This window comes from Protopterus annectens, chromosome 4.part0, assembly GCF_019279795.1.
Source record: "Protopterus annectens isolate FY-2018-M chromosome 4.part0, PAN1.0, whole genome shotgun sequence".
Lineage (NCBI taxonomy): Eukaryota > Metazoa > Chordata > Ceratodontiformes > Protopteridae > Protopterus > Protopterus annectens.
In genome coordinates, this window is record NC_056733.1 from 1,739,755,514 (window position 1) to 1,739,776,484 (window position 20,971).

Here is a 20,971-nt window from a genome sequence, read left to right on the forward strand (position 1 = left end):
AGTCTTATCTGAGGATAAAGATGGTCCAGCAGAGACCATGGCTGCACCAATCACAGCAGCATGAGCAGCAGTAGTATCAGTCTGTCAACACACATTTGGTACCAACAATTGGAATTCCCTTACTGCAAATTCTGAGGATGTCAGCATGCTAAGGGAGGCAGGGTTTCCTTCTTTCATTGAGGCTGTTAACAGTCCTGATTCCTTAGCTGGCAACACCCCCATGACAGGTCAGGGGAAAAAATGCTGTCCCACCTGGAAACCTGGTTTACAATATTCTAGAAGTGGTTGATAAGGGAGATAGTATAACACAGCTAGCCTTATAGTTTTTCCAAACTAGTCATACCTTTTCTGAATTTTCTGGATCACAGCATGCTGTGTTTGGCCCTTTGCCTCTTCCTAAAAAGAGCCATCTGTTGGCAGTATGTAGAATTCCTATTTAAGAAGATAGCTCCCAATGTATTCCGTAATTGTGCAGTCTGAATTACTTATTTTGTGACACAGTCTGATACTTGCCCTCAGGAAGCCAACAACATGCATCATGTCTTTCTCATTATTTCAGTCATTCTTAGACACCAAATGTTGGATGGTGTTAGAATTAAAGAAGTTTATTTTGTTTGAGTGAGAATAGCAGCGGTATAGTTTGAAAGTAAAGGAACAAAGTTGTGCATGTACCTGAAAATAGTACGTAGTATAGAAGCATTCTAAAATAAATCATTCTCTCTTTTTCCTTTTTTTCTGAAAAAAAATGTTGTATTGCAATAAGGTTGTTAACCTCTTTCTTCAGCATTATTTATCTGAGGGAGTAAGGTCTAAGGTTGGATACTGACAAAGTGTGACCAGTTGCACTGTACATTATGTGATGCATGAAAAGGTACAATGTGCTACATGTCACAGGGAAGGAAGATCTTAAAAACTTATAATGCACTTAAGTTTTGAGAGGGAAAAAGGAGTGTTGCAATGACAAGGCAGAGGTTACAAAGGTACTCTGTGCAAAGAAAGCTTCTGTCATTTATTAAAAAGGTCCCACATAGTCTCTCAGTACTTATCTTGCTGAATTAAAGAATCACTCCAAAGAATATGATCTGTTGAATGAATTGTTAATGTAAGTCAGGATTGTAATTGGTATCAGAAATAATCAAACTAAGGCCAGATTATTGAGAGAAAAATCTTGTGAATTAACTGATGTGTGCAGAGCAAGTGAAAGTACCTGATCACAATTAAAGGATCTCAGTGAAGAAATGGATATGTATAAAGTGGCATATGAGATGGAAGAGCAGAATCTGAATAAAATAAGTCATGATTTCTTTAGCAAAGATGAAAAATCAGTAAAATGTGGCACAGATAAATAATTTTACAGCAGGTGTGTATGTATGCAAGACAAAAAGAAATGCTCGCCTACTAATCAAGTTGTTAGAAACTGTGGGAGATTATTTACTTTGCTTAAGTGTGTAAAAAACTACAGCTGAAAAGATTGCATGTATTGTTGTAGGGTCAACAAAATGAGTACAAGAAGGGAAGCTCATTTGCTTAGTGGACAATGTTAGGTACAGCTTTTTATCCCCATGCAAATGGTCCTACAGCACAATAATCTTTCAGGGCCTGTTTGGGATCAAGGGATAACCAGTGTTGGTAGTCAATGCTTTTTTTTTTGCATGTTCCTATCATGAAGCTCTGTTTTATGCATTTCTCCCTATTCCTATGATGAAGTCGTCTTTCAAGATGAAGTTTAGAAGAGGACCTTCTGATTCTTCTAGCTCCCCTTTGACCTTTTCAAACCCCTTCCTGTCTAAGGTCTTCCCCTTCCTTGCTGTTAGGGATTTACTTATAATAAATGCATTACAGATGGAATTTTCTTTCTTATTAGCAGTAAGAGCCCCAGGTCTCATGAGCAAAGTTTGTGTTTTTCAAGCAACACAAAAACTTCCCATATAAAAGATAGAAACACCTTGAGAAGGATTGCTGCCTTTTTGTGCTGGAAGGTTATCCTAGTTAAACCTTGCACCCTTTGTCCTGTCTGTTTGATATAGGTGTAAGTTACCTGAAGCTGTGCAAAGCCTTCCTGAGAGGCGCAGTTCTGCAGATTCCCCAAGTCAAAGATCCTATGCTTCCCAGAAACCTGACATTTTTGCATGAAAAGCTCATTCTGTCATCTTTTGCGCCATCTCCCTTGACATACATATACATATATGTGTGTGTGTGTGTGTGTGTGTATATATATATATATATATATATATATATATATATATATATATATATATATATATATATTTTTTTTTTTTTTTTGTTTTTAGAAATCAGTTTTCTTGGCTGAATGTATTTTGGCCATGAGAATGTGGTTAGGGCATAGAACTCTACCCTGCAAGATGTTCTTCGTGTTTCACTGTTGCACTCATCACATTTGGGTTATCTGCTTGCAGTAGCCCTCAGTCGGCCTGATTAACAGAGTCTTGGGTCCTGCATCAGTTGCTGTCCCTTCTTTCGTGACATCAGGTCTTCTGGGGTATAAAACATGCAGCCAATGCCATTACATCAGTCTTTCTTGCCGTGCGGTGCCCGATGCAGAAGCAGTTTGCAAGTGCCAGTCGTCCGACTCCTGAAATTTTCATTCTCGAGTTCAGACCTGAAGTCTTCAACTAAAAGCTAAGTACCCCGTTGGGGAAACTTTTTCTTGCTCTAAACCAATGTCAGTAAAAGTAATTAATTGCATTACTTGTGGAAAGCAAATATCTCATAAAGATTTTCATTAGTACTGTATTCCTTGCCTAGGCCCTGACCACGATGTACCTCGCTGTCGGTTTTGTGCCTTATTTAAACCACAAACTATCCATTGTCTGTATATTTTTGCTTCTAAATATTTTGGTGCTCGGTTCAATTATCCTGATATGTCTTCGGTAAGCCATCCGACTACCGACATTCCAAAAACACACAAAGATAAAGACAGAGACAGGCTGCCTAGGTCCAAAGCTGCCAACAACACTTCTCCTAAGCTAGTCACAAGTTCACCAGTACTCAGTGAGGTGCTTTCGCAGCCCCTGATACCCGCTACTTCAAATTCACAGGCCTCTCCTGAGACCCATTCGGAGTCCGGTATGCCGCGAGATGCTTCGACTGTGGAACCTGCGGATGTCTCTACCTTGGATGGGTCCGGAGCCGCTGTGCAGGCACTGGCTTCTGAGGGTGTATTTAGGCCTATTGACTTGAGTATTAAACCGACGCCATCTTCTTCTTCAAGGCCTAAAACTCAAACCATGCCTAGAAAACTGACGCCCAGACTGCATGGTCAGGCCTCTATGCCTAAAAAACAAATGATAAGAATGGCTGAAGACCTTATTACTTTAATCAGGAGAAGCCAACCTTCTCCCTCTAAGAGACCTAGGACTGAGTTTGCTTATGATACTTCTGACCAGGAGTCTAAATTTTCTGTTTCCTCTGATGACCAGGATTTGCCCTTATCTACCTATGAGGATTCTGATGCTAAGGACTCTATTCTCTCTGCCCCCCCCCCCCCAAGAGGATTTCTCTTTTGGTGAAACCTTGCATACTCTCAGGAAGCATTTTCGTTGGGAAAGTCAGGATTTCTCTGATTCTAAAAAGAGGCTTAGAGATTTTTTACTCCTGCCCCAGCACAGACCTTTAGCCATAACCCTTGTACTAGACATTGTTGATGATGCCTTTTTGGAATCTAGCTTGGCCTCTGACTCTTTACCTTCTGCTCCCAGAAAACCTGATAGATATTACAGGGTCCCTGACTCTCACAAGTTTCTTTTTAAAAAAAATCCCACTGCGGATCTGAGACCATTTCACAGGGACCCAAGGGCATTAAAGCTACTACTGCCAAAAATCCTACCCCCTCTGATAGAGACTCCAGGGCGCTGGGTGGATGGGGTAAGAAGGTATACACGTCTGCAACCTTGGCCATTAGGGCCTTAAACTGCCATTTTCATATGTTAAAGTATCAGCAGCATATTATTGGATTGCTTAAACAGAAAATGGTGTTGATTCCTGATTGTGCAGAAAATAGGGATGGTATGTGGTCCTATCTCTCCTACATTCTTTACTCACGGGTTCAGAGCCGAGAATCGGCTCCGACTCGGCCAACTTATTTCTCTAGCACGAAGTCTCCAATTGGCTGGGCTAACCCGGTATCCCAAGATGCACCTCGCCCTATCCCCAGATCTCGTTTGCCGCTCGTAGAGTTAGGCCATGGTCTTGCTTGGCTGTGGCTAAGTACCCTTTCAAATACTTTTTCTAAGTATTTTAGCAGTCTGTTATCTTGTAAAAGCTATTTTAATAGCTAGTCTTCTCTTTTTGGCAAGTTTCATTGTGAGCGTTTGTGAGTAGTGTGTTTTGTGGCATCCCTCTGTTTCGCAGGCTAGGCCCGTTTAAGTTAGAGGACCTAGTCCTCTCCAGTGTTGTTCCTTTGTGTAAAACTGTGCTGGATTTGTTCTTGTCGGTAGTTAGTTTCCCTGCTGCTCCAAAGAAATTTGGCTGTTAGTGTTGTTTGTTTTTTCCCGCCTTCCTCTTGTATCTGTCGCTGTCGGTTGAGAGTGTGCTGTTATTTACCATGGAAAAAACAGCAAATTCCACAGGATACTTTCAAACAAGACCACTGAAAACCGGCTGAGAAAATCCAAAATTAATATAAATGCTGTAAAACTTGGTCAGTGACCACTCGAAGACCACCAGGATATAGTTTCAACCACCAGAATTTATTGAAGCGCTTTTCGTCTGCTTCATAAGCAGACTTCTTCAGAATACATTAAATGCAGTCCAACCTACTGCTTTTAAAACCCTAAATTAGTCATCAATTAAATATACTAAATGTTAATTAAATGCCTTAAAGGTAAACAGGCAAAGAAACCTTACTTTTCAAGTACAAGATTCCTCACAATCAATAAATTAGACGTTACTTCATAAAATATATTCTTCATAAAGTATATACGCAAAACCAACATACTATTTTTCAAGTGTTTAAATACAGAAACTACATGTATATATTAGAAGAATTAAAAATTGTGTCAGTGAATTAAAATACTAATAACACCTAATAAAATAGGTAGACCATGACATATAAAAATAAAACTTACAAAGATAATGTAAAAAGAATGTCGAAAGAAATGCAAGTAAAATTAAACAAGTCCCAAGTATAATAAAGTAAATTATAACATTCATTTACATAGTTGGTTAAATCAAAATGCACCCAATTCATAATTCCTTATCAGGGTGCTAAAAGAATAAGAACATATGTCCAAATACAATACATTTTTGAAAAATCTATAAATACCCGTGCCACGAGTACCCCCAAAAAGTATATACTAATAACAACACTGGTACCTACCACTACCTTTTAAGACTTAAAATACTCAATAAACAAGATATGGAACATGCTTCATTAAGACCTGGGAAATGGTAAGCTTCTAACCTAATCTGCCAATGTAGTTCAAGTGCCAATAACTTTAAAGAGGCTGGACCACCTCTATTGTCAACAACAAGTTGGTCTATAGCTATAAATTTAAACTGATGTGTGGGGAATTCGACAACACTAATCCAAATAGTAATGCCCATCCTAATGCAGGTGAAGGTGTCCTTGTAAATGACAACTTTGACAGTACTACCCAGGAAGATTCTACTGTGGCTAACGAACGTATGCCCTTGGTAGAGCTACGTAGGAGTGAGAGGTTACAGAGCAGAAACAACAATAATGGCAATAATAATGTCAACCCACAGGGGAATTTTTTAGGGGCGAGACCCAAAACACAACGTCAATGGTCGAACCAAATGAATCAGAGGAGGATCATTCGTTAGTAGCTCTGACACTTAATTCCTTGCCCCCCACTATACAAGAAGAAGAGTTTAGTGATGAAACACTTTTGTCTCCTTCACTTTCCAATGGCTCGAATGAGGACCAAGGGCAACAGGGTCCAACCATTAGTACGAACACTTTAGGTGATTTTAATGTTTATAATTTTTCCAACATCATCATCACCCCCAAAATGGTGGACCTTATGGCTAAGGGTCATACGTACGTCCCACATCACAAATTTGATTTTGTGAAGGCTATAATTGACGTCAAAACCTTTACCAGGAAGCTCAACTTCAGACTTATGATGGGTGGGGGGGCATACACTGATACATTCAATTCACTGCATGTACCTAGTACTTTTAATCCCCCTCTCCACCCTTTACTGTCCATGTTTGAGCAGGTATGTGAGGTTGATATAAGAAGTACTAAAATAAAAGCAAAGACACATAGTACTTACTTCAAACCATGTGGAAAGTACACTACCAACAATTCGGAAATTGACTGCATACAAGTATTACGTTCCAATAATTTACATATTTGCAAACCCGATAAAGGAGGTGGGGTGGTGATTTTTGACAACAATGATTATTTTGATCGTATGTCAGCATTGCTTGATACCCCAGCATATGCATTGAGTTCACTAAATGAAGTCAATGGTGCCTATCGAATTATTAAGGAACAGATTGAAGAAATGTTTCTAGAATCAAGGATCAACTTAGATTTATACCATTATATGACAACTTCACACCCCAGAACCCCTTATTTTTTCGGTATACCTAAAATCCATAAAAATTTAACTAATCCACCTATGCGGCTCTTGATTGACAGCCGGGGTTCACCATCTTACGCATGTGCCAAAGTGGTGGACCATGTCCTTAGCAAATACATCATCATGGAGACACAGATTTGCAAAGATTCATGGACTTTTTTGTCCAAGATTAATGAGATCAAATATGAGGATTGTTATAACTTCCTCACGGTGGATGTCAAAGACTTATATACCTGCATTCCGCAGGACATAGCAATCGATTGGGTACGTGACAGACTGAGAGCTACAGAAGCCAGCAGTTACGACATCTCATTGGTTTGTGAACTTTTGGATTTAACATTACCTAGGAACTTTTTTATGTTCGGGAACAACTATTACTTACAGACTGTGGGAGTTGGTATGGGCTCGCCCTATGGGGCAAGTGTGGCGAACTTGGTCATGGCACAATGGGAACATCAATTTGTGTTTAACCACCCCCTGTATAGTAAACATTCGGCATTTTATACACGTTACTTAGACGACATCTTTATCCTTTTCAATGGGGACGAGACACAGGCTGTAGAATTTGTCAACCACCTAAATGTTACGACAGAATTCTTAGAATTCACCTTTTCTTTTGATGTTAAGCAGATAGCCTACCTTGACATCTCTTTAGAAAAGGAGCCTACCTTGACATCTCTTTAGAAAAGGACCCTACTGCTTTATGTTATACATCGAAGGTATATAGAAAGCCTACTTATTCCAACACCTTGCTGCACTTTACCAGCTGTCACCCTTTCACACAGAAACGTGCAGTTGTTAAAGGACAGCTAGTATGGGCAGCAAGAATCATCAGTAGAGATGACATATTTGATGCCGAATGTATAACACTTAAAGGGATGTTTTTGAGTCGGGGTTACCCCTTCAAACTCATTGATGACTTAATTAAGGAAGTCTCACTTAAAAGGAGGTCTAATGTTTATGTACCACTTCTACCATTTAAGGAAAGAGCTGTCTCTACCATGTTGACACCTTCTGTCAGTAATTTGAGTCTAGGAATTGTTGATAGGACCACTGAGATGGACCCACCTAGATTTATTACCACTTTTGCTATTGATAGTGACATTTTGTGGGAGATTGTCAGGAAGAACTGGCAATTGTTCAGAGCTGACCCAGGGGTGTCTGCAAAGTTAGGTACAACTCCAAAGGTGACTTACAGGAAGGACAAGAATCTCAAGTCCTGGTTTGAGATGAAACCCTCCAATACAAGATCTCCGGGAATGTTCAAATGCCACCATGCAATTTTTGTAACTACATTATTGAATCTAGTAAATTTTCTGTCAACAACCAAGAGTACAAATTGAAACATAGGAACAATTGTAATTCTAAGATGTTGGTATATTTAGCGTCATGCCAAAATTGTTCGGCATTTTATGTGGGGAAGACTGAACGCAAGTTTAGGGAACGTATTTATGAACACCAGTACGCTATTAAAAAACTTAAACTAACGAATGCCCTTGCTAAACATGTTGTCGAATTCCCCACCCATCAGTTTAAATTTATAGCTATAGACCAACTTGTTGTTGACAATAGAGGTGGTCCAGCCTCTTTAAAGTTATTGGCACTTGAACTACATTGGCAGATTAGGTTAGAAGCTTACCATTTCCCAGGTCTTAATGAAGCATGTTCCATATCTTGTTTATTGAGTATTTTAAGTCTTAAAAGGTAGTGGTAGGTACCAGTGTTGTTATTAGTATATACTTTTTAGGGGTACTCGTGGCACGGGTATTTATAGATTTTTCAAAAATGTATTGTATTTGGACATATGTTCTTATTCTTTTAGCACCCTGATAAGGAATTATGAATTGGGTGCATTTTGATTTAACCAACTATGTAAATGAATGTTATAATTTACTTTATTATACTTGGGACTTGTTTAATTTTACTTGCATTTCTTTCGACATTCTTTTTACATTATCTTTGTAAGTTTTATTTTTATATGTCATGGTCTACCTATTTTATTAGGTGTTATTAGTATTTTAATTCACTGACACAATTTTTAATTCTTCTAATATATACATGTAGTTTCTGTATTTAAACACTTGAAAAAGAGTATGTTGGTTTTGCGTATATACTTTATGAAGAATATATTTTATGAAGTAACGTCTAATTTATTGATTGTGAGGAATCTTGTACTTGAAGTAAGGTTTCTTTGCCTGTTTACCTTTAAGGCATTTAATTAACATTTAGTATATTTAATTGATGACTAATTTAGGGTTTTAAAAGCAGTAGGTTGGACTGTTATTTACCATGTCTAAAGAGCAGAAAGAGCATAAACCCTCCGGGTTTAAAAAGTGTATGAAATGTGGCTACAAAATGTCCATTACAGATGGGCATTCCATCTGTGTTTATTGTCTTGGTGCTATTCACCTGCAAGAGTCCTGCATTTTTTGCCACGTTTTTAGCCCTAGAGTACTGCAGGATTTTGAAGGGCCTGATTAAGCCCTCCTTTGAGGAGTTCTTAGATTCTTCTTCTTCTTCTTTTTCTAGTGCTAAGTCTAAGCCTTCTAAGGCCAAGAAAAGATCTCTGGCTCCATCTGCCTCCTCGGAGCCTACGGAGAAGGTTTCAAAAGTGCTTACTGTCTCCTCGGCTCCATTGTCCTCGGGGCCGCAATAGGGTTTCGAAAATGGATACTTCCTCCTCGGCTCCATTGTCCTCGGGGCCGCAGGAGAAGGTTTCGAAAATGGATACTACCTCCTCGGCTCCATTGTCCTCGGGGCCGCAGGAGGTATCTGTTGTACTGGAGTCGACCTCGGCTCCGATATTATTGGAGCCATTCAGAGCCGGTCACACCCAGTGTCAGGCATGAGTCTCCAGGTAGGAGATCCCGATTTCCTTCTATTTCTTCCAAATTCTCTAGGCTGTCTGATTTGGATGTGGATAAGGGTGGTCCAGAGGCTCCTGCAGTCGCCGGTGTTAGCAAAACTGTTGTCAGCTCCGACCCAGTCGGCTCCAGAGCCAGTCCCTATTCTGGTATCGATGATTCCTCCTCCAAGCACCCATGTGTCATCGGAGCCAGAGTGCTCTGCGCCGAGTGATGGTCTCGTGCCGGCTCCGATACTCCATGTGAGTTTATCAGAGCCGGCGTTGGCTCCAACCATGTCGGTTCCATCCTCTGGTTTCAGTACTCGGGTTTCCTCAGTCGGACCCAAGGGGGATACCTCGGGACTCCTGTTGGTTCCGAGCCTCCCTCTCGGTGCATCAGCTCAGGGAATCTTGACTCCAGTCGTGGTCTCGGAGACGGGTCGGTCCTCTGATTTGGGGGGACCTGCCTTCGAGGCCATGAGGAGCGCACTGGCCAGATCGTCAGTTACATCACCTGGATCGGTCACTCTATCCCCCTACACCCCGGCTAGAGCCTCTGACTCCCCCCTATCCTTGGATGGCGGAGCCCGAAGGTCTGGGGATACCCAGAGTTGGTGCCTGAGGAGGCCCCTAGAAAGAAGTTGTGCAAGAGGAAGCACATAGACTCCCAGGACGAGTCCCTCACTTCCGATACCGACCTCGAGGAGTCAGAGGGGTCCCCAAAGTCGTCCTCCGATGACGTCTCTTTCTCCGACATCCTGGAAATTTTGAGGCAGAGAGGCGACTGGCCTTCCAAGATCCCCTCTGAGGAGGAGTCGGTATTCCTCAAGGCCTTCGGAGTTCAACCCTCCGCCTCCTGGGTGTCTCCACCCTTCGACGAACTCCTGGATTTGATATGTCGAAGGGTGTGGGAGAACCCTGATTCCGTGGAACCGGTGCCCAGACGTCCAAATAAGTTCCTTTCTGCTCCCCCGGGGAAAGAGTTCCTGACCAAAGGGGTTTCTGTAGATGCCTTGGTGGTGGTGGCAGCCACTCAGCAGGAAGGTGCAGAGGCTTCTTCTTCCGTCCATCCTCCTAACAAGGAGTCCAGGAGTATGGACTGGTACGAGAAGCGTACCCTGTCTTCGGCGACCTTTACCTTGCGGTCGCTGAATTACCTTTGTCATTTCACTCGGCTCTAAAGTGATCTCCTTAAGGAGCTAGGAGATACCCTGATAGGTAACATGCCTGAGGTGGTAGCGCAGACTATTAACGCCCAGTTTTCTACCCTTTGTTCCATTGTTAACACGTCCATGAGGCTCATATTTTTATGCAGCCGAAGGGGCAAGTAGGGCAGCTAGCTCAGGTGTAGCTCTCAGAAGGCAAGCCTGGATGCGCCTGTGTCATTTCGCGGAGGCCTTTAAGTCTTCCTTCACTGACGCCCTCTTTGATGGGTCCTCTCACTTCGGGACCAAAGTGAAAGACACCCTCACCAGATGCAAACAGGAGGGAAAGACCCTATCTGCCGTAGGGGCCCGTTTCTCTCTCCCTTATAGGCCTTACCCCAAGGCTCAGAGAGGGGGGGGGGGATGTGGTTCAAGAAGTCTCAAAAGTCCTTCCCTGCAGCTCAAGGTGAGTCCTCCTCCAGAGGGGGAAATTATTCTGGAAGACGCTGTCCTAGGGGCAGAGGAGGCCCCCGCAACTCGGGAGACTGCGATTCCTTTTGTGGATCTTCCTTTCAGCATTCCGGAGGCGTTGCCCAACTTTGCTGTTCCGGAGCCAGTCGGGGGCCGAATTTCATTGCATCTGAAAGCCTGGGAAAGCATCACCCAGGATCGTTGGGTGCTTCGAATAGTTACCGGAGGTTACACTATCCCCTTTTTATCAACATCCCCTCCAGTCAGAAGAATCCCGGATGTCCCACCCAGTCAACAGGATCAAGCAGCACTAGACGTTGCAAAGCTGCTAGAAAAAGGAGTCATCCAACCAGTCCCCTCAGACCGTATCGGATCAGGAACTTACTCAAGACTCTTTTTGGTGCCGAAAAGAACAGGGTACCTGAGACCCATTCTGGATCTCAGTCGACTGAATCACTACGTACTGAAGTCCAAGTTCCGAATGGTCATGCTTCAGTCCATTTTTCCATTGCTGGAAAAAGGAGTATGGATGTGCTCCATCGATCTCAAGGATGCCTACTACCACATCAAAATGGACAAGGCATCCAGGAGTCACTTACTCTTCTGGCTGGGAGCCATTCATTTTCAGTTTCGTGCCCTGCCCTTTGGTCTCACCACAGCCCCCAGGGTGTTTACCGAGTGTTTGGCAGTGGTGACAGCTCACCTGAGACATCAGGGATTCCAGGTGTTTCCGTATTTGGATGACTGGCTTCTCACCACCCCCACCAGGCATCTCCTCATTCAAGCCAGGGAGGCTACCATTACACTTTTCAACAACTAGGAATTACTTTGAACTGAGAAAAGTCTGCCTTGCTGCCCTCACAGCGTGTTGTTTTTATAGGCGCAGAGCTAGACTCTATTCAAATGTGGGCCTTTCTGCCACAAGAGAGAATAAGAGTGCTGCAGTCTCAGATCCACGCACTGTTGCCCCTCAAAAGAGTTCAAGCCAGGTTAGTTCTCCAGCTTTTGGGTTCCATGGCCGCCACCATCATGCTGGTGCCTCTAGCCAGGTTACACATGCAGATCCTACAATGGCTCCTTTCAGTCCAATGGTCATTTCAGAAACTTCCTCTTTCCCACTTGATACTTCTCACAGAACGATGCAAACAGGACCTCCACTGGTGGCTATGTTCCACCAATCTGGACAAAGGGAGGAGCTTGATTCCTATGTCTCCAGTGGCCACGGTGACCACAGATGCCTCCCAGATGGGGTGGGGGGGCATTATCTTGGCAGGACGGTCCAAGGCACGTGGCAAGATCACGAGGTACACCTGCACATCAATGTTCTGGAAATGAGAGTGGGATTTCTAGCATTGCAAGCACTCCAAAACTCTCTTCCTCTGGGAAAGATTGCAATTCACTCGGACAACATGTCCGTGGTGTGGTACCTGAACAAGCAGGGGGGAACCAAGTCTTATCCCCTCTGTAGAGAGACCATTTGAGTGTGGCATTGGGCAGTATCTTCCCAACAATTTTTAGTGGCAATGCACATTCCGGGAAAGTCCAATGTGATAGCGGACAGGCTGAGCAGAGCTATTCTGATGCCTTACGAGTGGTCCCTGAACAACCGAGTGGCGGTTCAAATTTTCAATAGGTGGGGTCAGCCTTGCTGCGATCACTTTGCCAGTCCCCTCAATGCCAAATGCAGCGAGTACTTCACACTGATCCCCCCACAGGGGGAGTCACCCAGGGACGCTCTAGTCCACGATTGGCCTCCTGGTCTGGTCTACGCTTTCCCTCCATTTCCTCTGTTACCAAGAGTGATTCAGAAAGCCATATCTTTGGGAAGCAGGATGATTCTTATTGCTCCACACTGGCCTCAACAAATATGGTTCCCCTTTCTTCAGCAGTACACAGTGGACGGTCCTTGGACTCTGGACCCAGTGCCAGACCTACTGATTCACATGTCAGGAGAGCTCCATCCCTCCCTGCAAACCCGCAGGTTGACAGCCTGGCTGCTCTACTTCCATCACTAGTTAGACGACATTCCTTTTCACCTGAAGTGGTACACATCTTGTCTTTGCCTCATAAGTCTTCCACCAGAAGGATTTATTCCAGAAAATGGAAGAGATTCTCCATTTCGGCTCAGGCCCAAGGTTTGGACACCTTCACAGCCCCAATTCCGTCGGTCTTAGATTTTTTAGCCATGCTTTTCCGTCAGGGCTCCGCGCCCACTACCATTAAGGTGCAGCTGGCTGCAATTTCCAATTTTCATACATCTTACGAGCCCTCTCTTATGGGCCATAAACTCTGTAAGGCCTTCTTGAAAGGCACCTGGTTACTTCACCCTCCTGTGTCATGCCATGGGATCTAAACCTTGTGCTACAAACCATCACTTCACCGCCCTTTGAACTGGCTGCCACCTGTGAATTGAAATTTTTATCTTGGAAGACTGCGTTTCTAATAGCCATTACATCGGCCAGAAGAGTATCAGAACTTCAAGCTCTGTCCATTAAACCTCCGTATTTGACCTTTCATAAGGACAGAGTTTCCCTGAGACTTAACCCATCCTTCCTTCCAAAGGTGTCATCCACTGTTAATCTCCATCAATCTATTGAGTTACCAGTGTTCTTTCCAAACTTTTCCAATAAAGCAGAGTTCAGGTTCCATCAAGTTGGATGTGCACAGGCAGCTGAGGTTCTATTTACACAGGACTAAGCATGTTAGGAAGTCTGATCAGCTGTTTGTGTCCTTCTCAGAGAACAGAGCAGGTTGCCCTATTTCCAAGTGCACAATTTCTAAATGGATCAAAGATTGTATTTCCTTTATCTACTCATCAGCAGGCAGAAATTTACCTTTTCACTCACTCTACAAAGCTCACTCTACCAAGGCAGTGTCTACATCAATAGCTTACCATGTCAGGCTTTCATTGGATGATATTTGTGATGTGGTCACCTGGGCCTCTCCTCACACTTTTATTACTCATTGCAAGCTGGACATGGCTTCTAGGGGCTGGGCTTCCTTTGGTTCCACGGTTCTCAGGAGTATCTTCCTATGAGCCTCCCAGGATAGAGGTGCTGGGGATGCTGTCCCATGAGTAAAGAATGTAGGCGAGATAGGACCACGTAACATCAGTTAGTTATGTACTCACCATAACGATCGATGTATGTGGTCCATCTTGCCTACATTCTTACGTACCCTCCCACCTGCCCCCTTCCTAAAGGATTTGGAGGAATATTGGCTCTGAGAACCCTTCAAGGTCAGTGTTTTTTTTCTTTCCTTTTGGCTGGAGTTCCTTCCAGTGCTGGTTGTGTATGGGTTATGACTTGAATGGTTGCAAACAAGATCTGGGGCTATGGCGAGGTGCATCTTGGAATACCGGGTTAGCCCAGCCAATTAGAGACTTCGTGCTAGAGAAATAAGTTGGCCGAGTCGGTGCCGATTCTCGGCTCTGAACCCGTGAGTAAAGAATGTAGGCGAGATGGACCACATACATCGATCGATATGGTGAGTACACAACTAACTGATTTACAGGATTTACTGCATTCAGCTGAACAAGTTGGAAAACATAATTTGTAATGTGGTTTTGATTCACTGGAGGCATCTTGCAGGGCTACAGTAACTGGGTCTGTACTTAGAAGGCATGGTTGGCTTAAGGAGCAAACCTTGCCAGGTCATGTTAAAGCGAAATTACTGGATGCTCCCTTAAACCAAGACCGCCTGTTTGGCAACAAGGCAGAAGAAGTTCTTAAAAAGATGGAGGAAAAAGCTAAATCTATGCAAATTGTTAAATATTTTTTACAAGTACAATCCCCAAGGTTTAGTAGGCATTGGCCTTCCAAAAATTGGTCCTTTCCTGCCACTTCCAGACCTTCTCAGTCCAAACTCAGATCCAGCAGAGCTCCCAGTCTTCTGTTCCAGGGTACACACAGAACTAAGCAGTGGGGGGGTCTCCACTTCCAAATCTGGGAGTAATAAAACTCCCCCCATGGTAAACTGTCTCAATGACTTATTTTTAAAACTTCCAAGCACTTCTCAACTGACTGCCCCTTTGGGGGGAAAGATTGCTCTTCATGCAAAGAACTGTGAACTCATTACCCAGGACAAATGGGTTTTAAATATAGTGTCCCAGGGATACAGATTTCACTTCCACACATTACCAACACCAAGCAGGTGGCCAGATCTACCCCCAAATCAGTGGACAGAGGCCCAAAAGCAAGTTCTCTCTCTCTTAAGCATGGGGGCTATTCAATTGGTACCAGAAGATGAAAAGGGACAAGGTTTCTACTCAAGACTTTTCCTGGTACCCAGAAAAGGCAATTCATGGCGTCCTCTCCTGGACCTGTCTACACTAAAAACCTTTTTGGTGATTCCAAAATTCAAGATGCTGACTCTTCACCATGCTAGACAAAGAAGCCTGGTTGACAACACTAGATTTAAAGGAAGCATACCTGCAAATCTCAATCAGGGAATCTTACAGAAGATACCTACACTTCAAAGCAGGCTACACGCACTGCCCTTTGGCTTATCTACTGCGCCCAGGGTATTCACAAAGTGCCTAGCTCCAGTCATTGCATTTTGCAGGCAAAGAGATATTCAAATATACCCATACCTGGACAATTGTCTAATTCAGGCAGAAAGCCAGGACATACTTTTGAGTCATCTGGCCTTTGTATAAAGGGTGCTAACTTGTCTGGGGTACACCATAAACGAAACGAAATCACACCTGGTACCCTGTCAACAAATTATATTCCTGGAAGCAAGCTTGAATACAACTTCCCAGATGGCTTTCCTTACTTCAGAGAAACAAATTCATTTGGCAACCTACTTCCAACAAATGGCCAGCAAAACCCTGCTATCTGCAAGGCAAATACTCCAAGCTTTGGGGTTCATGGCCTCCTGCATTCTTTTAATTCCATATGTAAGACTGCATATGAGGAAATTACAATGGTATCTAAAAAGCCTATGGTGTCAGCATTCCCAGGATCTGGAAGCAATGATTCCTATCATACCTTGCCTACGCCTAGAGTTCCTTTGAGGGCAGAGGCCTGCCACCAAAACAAGGGACTACCATTCACACTACCCCCTTCCACCCAAACCCTAACAACAGATGCATCAGACTCTGCATGGGGGACTCACCTGGCAGGGAAGTGCATTCAGTGCAAATGGAACCCAAGTCAAATGCACCTGCATATCAGTCAAAAAGAAATATTAGCTGTACGGAATGTTCTGACAGCCTTCAAGAACCACATTCTTCCAGGACAATTAATGGTAAAGACGGACATCATCACTGTTATGTGGTACATATCAAGCAGGGGGGTACACATTCTTATACCCTCTGCAGACTAGCCATGGCATTGTGGAACACAACCTTGAGCTACCAGCTGCATCCACAAGCTCAGTTCCTTCCAGGAAAACTAAATACACTGGCAGACGAACTAAGCAGAAACCTCATGGATCCACACGAGTGGAAACTGGAACTAAGGATTTTCAACATATTGACAAGCAAATGGGGGAGCCCAGATATAGACCTGTTTGCCTCCCCCCAGAACTATCAATTGGACAAATTTTGCACAAGGACTCCCCACAAACAAGCTTGGAAAGTGGATGCTCTGTCCGTCAGTTTATGCCTTTCTTCCCCTGCCTCTGCTCTCCAAAGTTCTACTAAAGATCAAACAAGACAACCAAGGATTGCATAAGACTGGCCATGCCAAAACTGGTACCCCCTCTTGCGCAGTGTGTCACTGTTGGCCCCATGGCACCTGCCTCAGACTCGTACACTATTGTCTCAGCAGGAGAACCAGATTCTGCACCCTCAGCTTCAAACACTGAACCTAGCCTGGCTAACTACCTAATCTCTCCTTTACCATCCCTCAGTAAACCAGTGATGGATATCATTTTAGAGGCAAGGAGGCCTAGTACTAGAAAATCTTATGCTGAAAAATGGAAAAGATTCTGTGCCTGGAACCAGTCTCAATGGATGAGCACAGCAGTGCCCAATTTACCTCAGATTTTACAATACTTAACTGAGATGCTTCACAAGAGCTTGTCTTTCTCCTCCATCAAAATTCACGGTTCAGCCATTTCAGCTCATTATAACACAGAACCTCCCCTCTTCTCTCATCCACTGCTCAAGCAGTTCCTCAGAGGGGCCAATAATTTATGACCACCCAGTAGAGCTCCAACTCCAGCCTGGGACCTTAACTTTGTATTGGAAAAACTCACTCTTCCTCCTTTCGAGCCAGCTGCTACTGCAGACTTAAAATGCCTTTCTTAGAAAACAGCTTTCCTTTTAGCAATCACTTCAGCAAGAAGTGTGTCTGAATTACAGGCCTTTATGGCAGTGGAGCCTAGTGGAGTCTTTTATGCGGACAGGGTGTCCCTCAGGACCAATCCTTCCTTCATTGCCAAGGTGGTATCCAGTGTGGCCCTTAATCAGTCCATTAATTTGCCAACCTTCTTTCCTAATCCACAGAACAAAGAGGAATGGATACTGCACTCCTTAGATGTGCACAGACAACTTAGATTCTACTTGGACAGGACTATACCTCAATTCCTAATCCACAGAACAAAGAGGAATGGATACTGCACTCCTTAGATGTGCACAGACAACTTAGATTCTACTTGGACAGGACTACACCTCAAAGGAAATCTGAACAACTGCTGGTGGCATTTGCTGCAGGGGCAGAGGGAAAGGATATTTCAAAGCAAACCATTTCCAAATGGATAGGCCATTGCATTCATTTCTTCTGCGAGCACCAGAGAAAACCTATCCCACAGGGGATCAGATCCCACTCAACCAGGGCTGCATCTACCTCTACAGCCTTTCTCAGGGGTGTCCCTACCAGGGACATACTAGAAGCTGCTACCTGGAGTTCTGTACATACTTTCACCAAGCATTACCATCTGCCAATTTTCTCTAAATCCAGGGCTGGCTTTGCCACTGCAGTCTTGCTGGGCCTTATAGCTGGTCCTAATGCTGTCTAAATTCCTCCTCCCATCCTTAGCTTTGGGAATCTACCCAAATGTGATGACTGCAGCAGTGAAACACAAAGAACATAGCACAGTTATGTACATTTATAAATGTAGATGTTCGAGTGTATTCACTGTTGGCAGTCCTGGTTACCCTCCCTCCAACACCCTTATTTCTTTTGGCTATACCTCTACCCTCCTTTACTATGCACAAAAGCTTTTTGGTGTGTTTGCTTTTTTGTTGGAGGTATAACCTTGTATATTTATAGATTTAATTGCTTCCCATTGGGGGGCACCTGACATCTGGGGTAAGAAAAACTGAAGTAATGGTGTCGGCTGCATGTTTTATACCCCTGACGACCTGACGTCATGGAAGAAGGGACAGCAACTGATGCAGGACCCAAGATTTTGTTAATCAGGCAGACTGACGGCTACTGCAAGCAGATAACCCAAATGTGATGACTGCAACAGTGAATACACTCGAACATCTACATTTATGGTAAGTGTACACAACTGTACTTTCCTACAGCAAGAGCATCTTTTTGCCTCTCTCCCTTTTAAGAAATAGTTTTCAATTACCAGAGTGAAAGGCGCCATACTGTGACCAGAACCACACCTCCTACTGTAATGAATGCTGCCTTTTCCCTTTCAAGGTAAAAACCTGTTGTCATCCAGGAAAACTGATTTGGATAAGTTTAAAATGTATTTTATAGAAAGTTGGCACCCGATTTAAATAACAGTCCCAAAAGATAATAGGCCTGCAAACCAATTTAATTATTTATATTCTGTTATATACTTATTGAAATAATTTTGCTGATTGAGAATAAGGAATAAGTTTAGGACTTGGAAAAACACAAAAGCTCATTAGAATTGCAGTTTTGTCCCCAGCATGGTAACTTTCATGCCGGCCCCTGGTTAATGTTTAACTAGCACAGAGTCACCTTTGGAACTCATCCGGTTATGCCACGAGAAGTCTGCAGCCTTCCTTTAATGTCAAACATGACAGGTTTTAGTTTTGTGCTGTCTTTGAGAAGAGTACTGCCTAAAGGCTTGTCGTTTCTATTGCATGTTTTGTTCTACCACCACCCCCACTTCATGGCAGTTTCTTACGTATCTGATAAAGTCATTGAATCTGTATGCACATATATCGTTAACTGTTTATTGTATTGGTAGCGCAAAAGCAGTGTTAGCTTCAGTTTGACAGACAGGCTGCCTGAATTGGCTGCAAATGTAGGCTACACTGTAGTTTACAGTGCTGTAATATAACGCTGCTGAGCAATCTGTTTCGTGTAGAAAGTAGCAATTTTATTCAAAAAGCAAAATATGAGTCTTAGCAGTTTTATCATTAAAATGTTACATATATTGATCAATATTTAGCTATTACCATCTTGCCAGGATTAGTTGTACTATGAGAGTCACCACTTTTACAGCGTTACAGATAGTTTGGGCTTAAATCTTTACAACAGGGAATGGTAAGAAACACACTGCTGTTTGAACTGCAGTTGCATACATTTAAAACAAATGTCTGCATTTCATATACCATTTTTTTCCTGTATGAATTCTGTTGCATTTGGTGATGCCTCTCATGTAGTAGAAGTATTCACTTTGAGTGGATGGGAGCCTCAAGTTAAATTGCCATGTTGTCCAGTCCTATTTTCCAGCATGTAAAACTGTAAATTCAGATCTCAGCAGCATTAACATTCTTCCATTTTGTAATGCACTTGTAAAGTCAGATCATGGCCTTTCCTCTTTTTCCAGCATGTAAAACTGTACATTCAGATCTCAGCAGCATTAACATTCTTCCATTTTGTAATGCACTTGTAAAGTCAGATCATGGCCTTTCCTCTTTTTCCTAGCAAATAGGCCCTTAAGAATGACCATTTTGTCCATGATAGTACCTGTTAAACTGTTTTATTATTTTTTTAAGCTTTGCTAGAAAAATAATTTATAATGGCTTTTCTGATGTGTTTAATTCCTTTGAAGGCATTGAAAGTAAGAACATTCTGAAGGCCTATAATTCAGAAAGGTTTGCAGTATATATGAAAAGCAGCCAAACATATTGACCTCCTAAAGATTTCCTTAGAATATGAATGAATGCTGTAGAGTTGAGGCCAGGTATCTTAAAACACAATGACCTAATAGACGTTTCCTGCATATTTCATTGGTGCTGTGTTGAAGTTACTGTATTACTACACTACCAGTTTTGAAATTTATTATAATGTACTTTTTCTTTCTAATTTCTTTGTTAGCATGGTATGCCTGCCCACTGAAGTGGGTATTCCGTTGCCCTGATTATCCAACTGAACTGAAGCAATTTAGAGTACAGTTCCTTTTTTGCTTAAGGACAGACAAAACCGTGTTGATGAAAGTACAGTGGTGTGGGAAATTAATGTAGTAAATTTGCATTAACTGCATTTGATTCAATGCATTTATCTAAATTGTACTTATGCTATGTATTTAATGTTTCTAGAACTAGTCCGTGGACCATTTTCAGCTCCAGCCTGATCCAAAACAATAACAGCTTGCACAAAGAATACATCTGTGTTCAAAAAAAGGAAAATGTACAATTGGTTAAATACCATGGACTTTTGCAACCATTAAAAGCAACAAATAGTCACTTCCATTCATTGTTCATGGTTGTTTTTGATCATTTATTTATTTGATTGGCTTTATTTTTAATGTAGATAGCTTTGTATTTGGACCCTTTTGAGCCACAACCTGGGCCAAAATACACTACAGACATTTTAGTATTCGTGAAAAGCAATTTCTGAATATTTACAGAATAGTAGATCAAATTTAAACAAAAGGTTATTGTGAACAAAGCATACCAAACAACTCATAGACTACAATTTTTACAGTTTGATTGCATATTTCTCAGGTGTTTGTATGAGAAACATAACTGGTAGCAATGGAAAGGAGTAATCAATAGATGACTGCTGGGTTTGCTTGGTAATGAGCACTCTTAAGTATGATCACTAATGTGCAAA

The 20,971-nt window shown here is 42.6% G+C and overlaps 1 long non-coding RNA gene across 1 annotated transcript in view; it reads left to right on the forward strand.

Annotated features, from left to right (window-relative positions):
* LOC122800001 overlaps window positions 1–20,605 on the forward strand; it is a 65,275-nt gene extending 44,670 nt beyond the window's left edge. Inside the window, exon 2 of the long non-coding RNA XR_006364519.1 lies at window positions 20,455–20,605. This is a non-coding gene — a long non-coding RNA (uncharacterized LOC122800001). The remainder of the gene's footprint in view (window positions 1–20,454) is intronic.
* The last annotated feature ends 366 nt before the right edge of the window (window positions 20,606–20,971 follow it).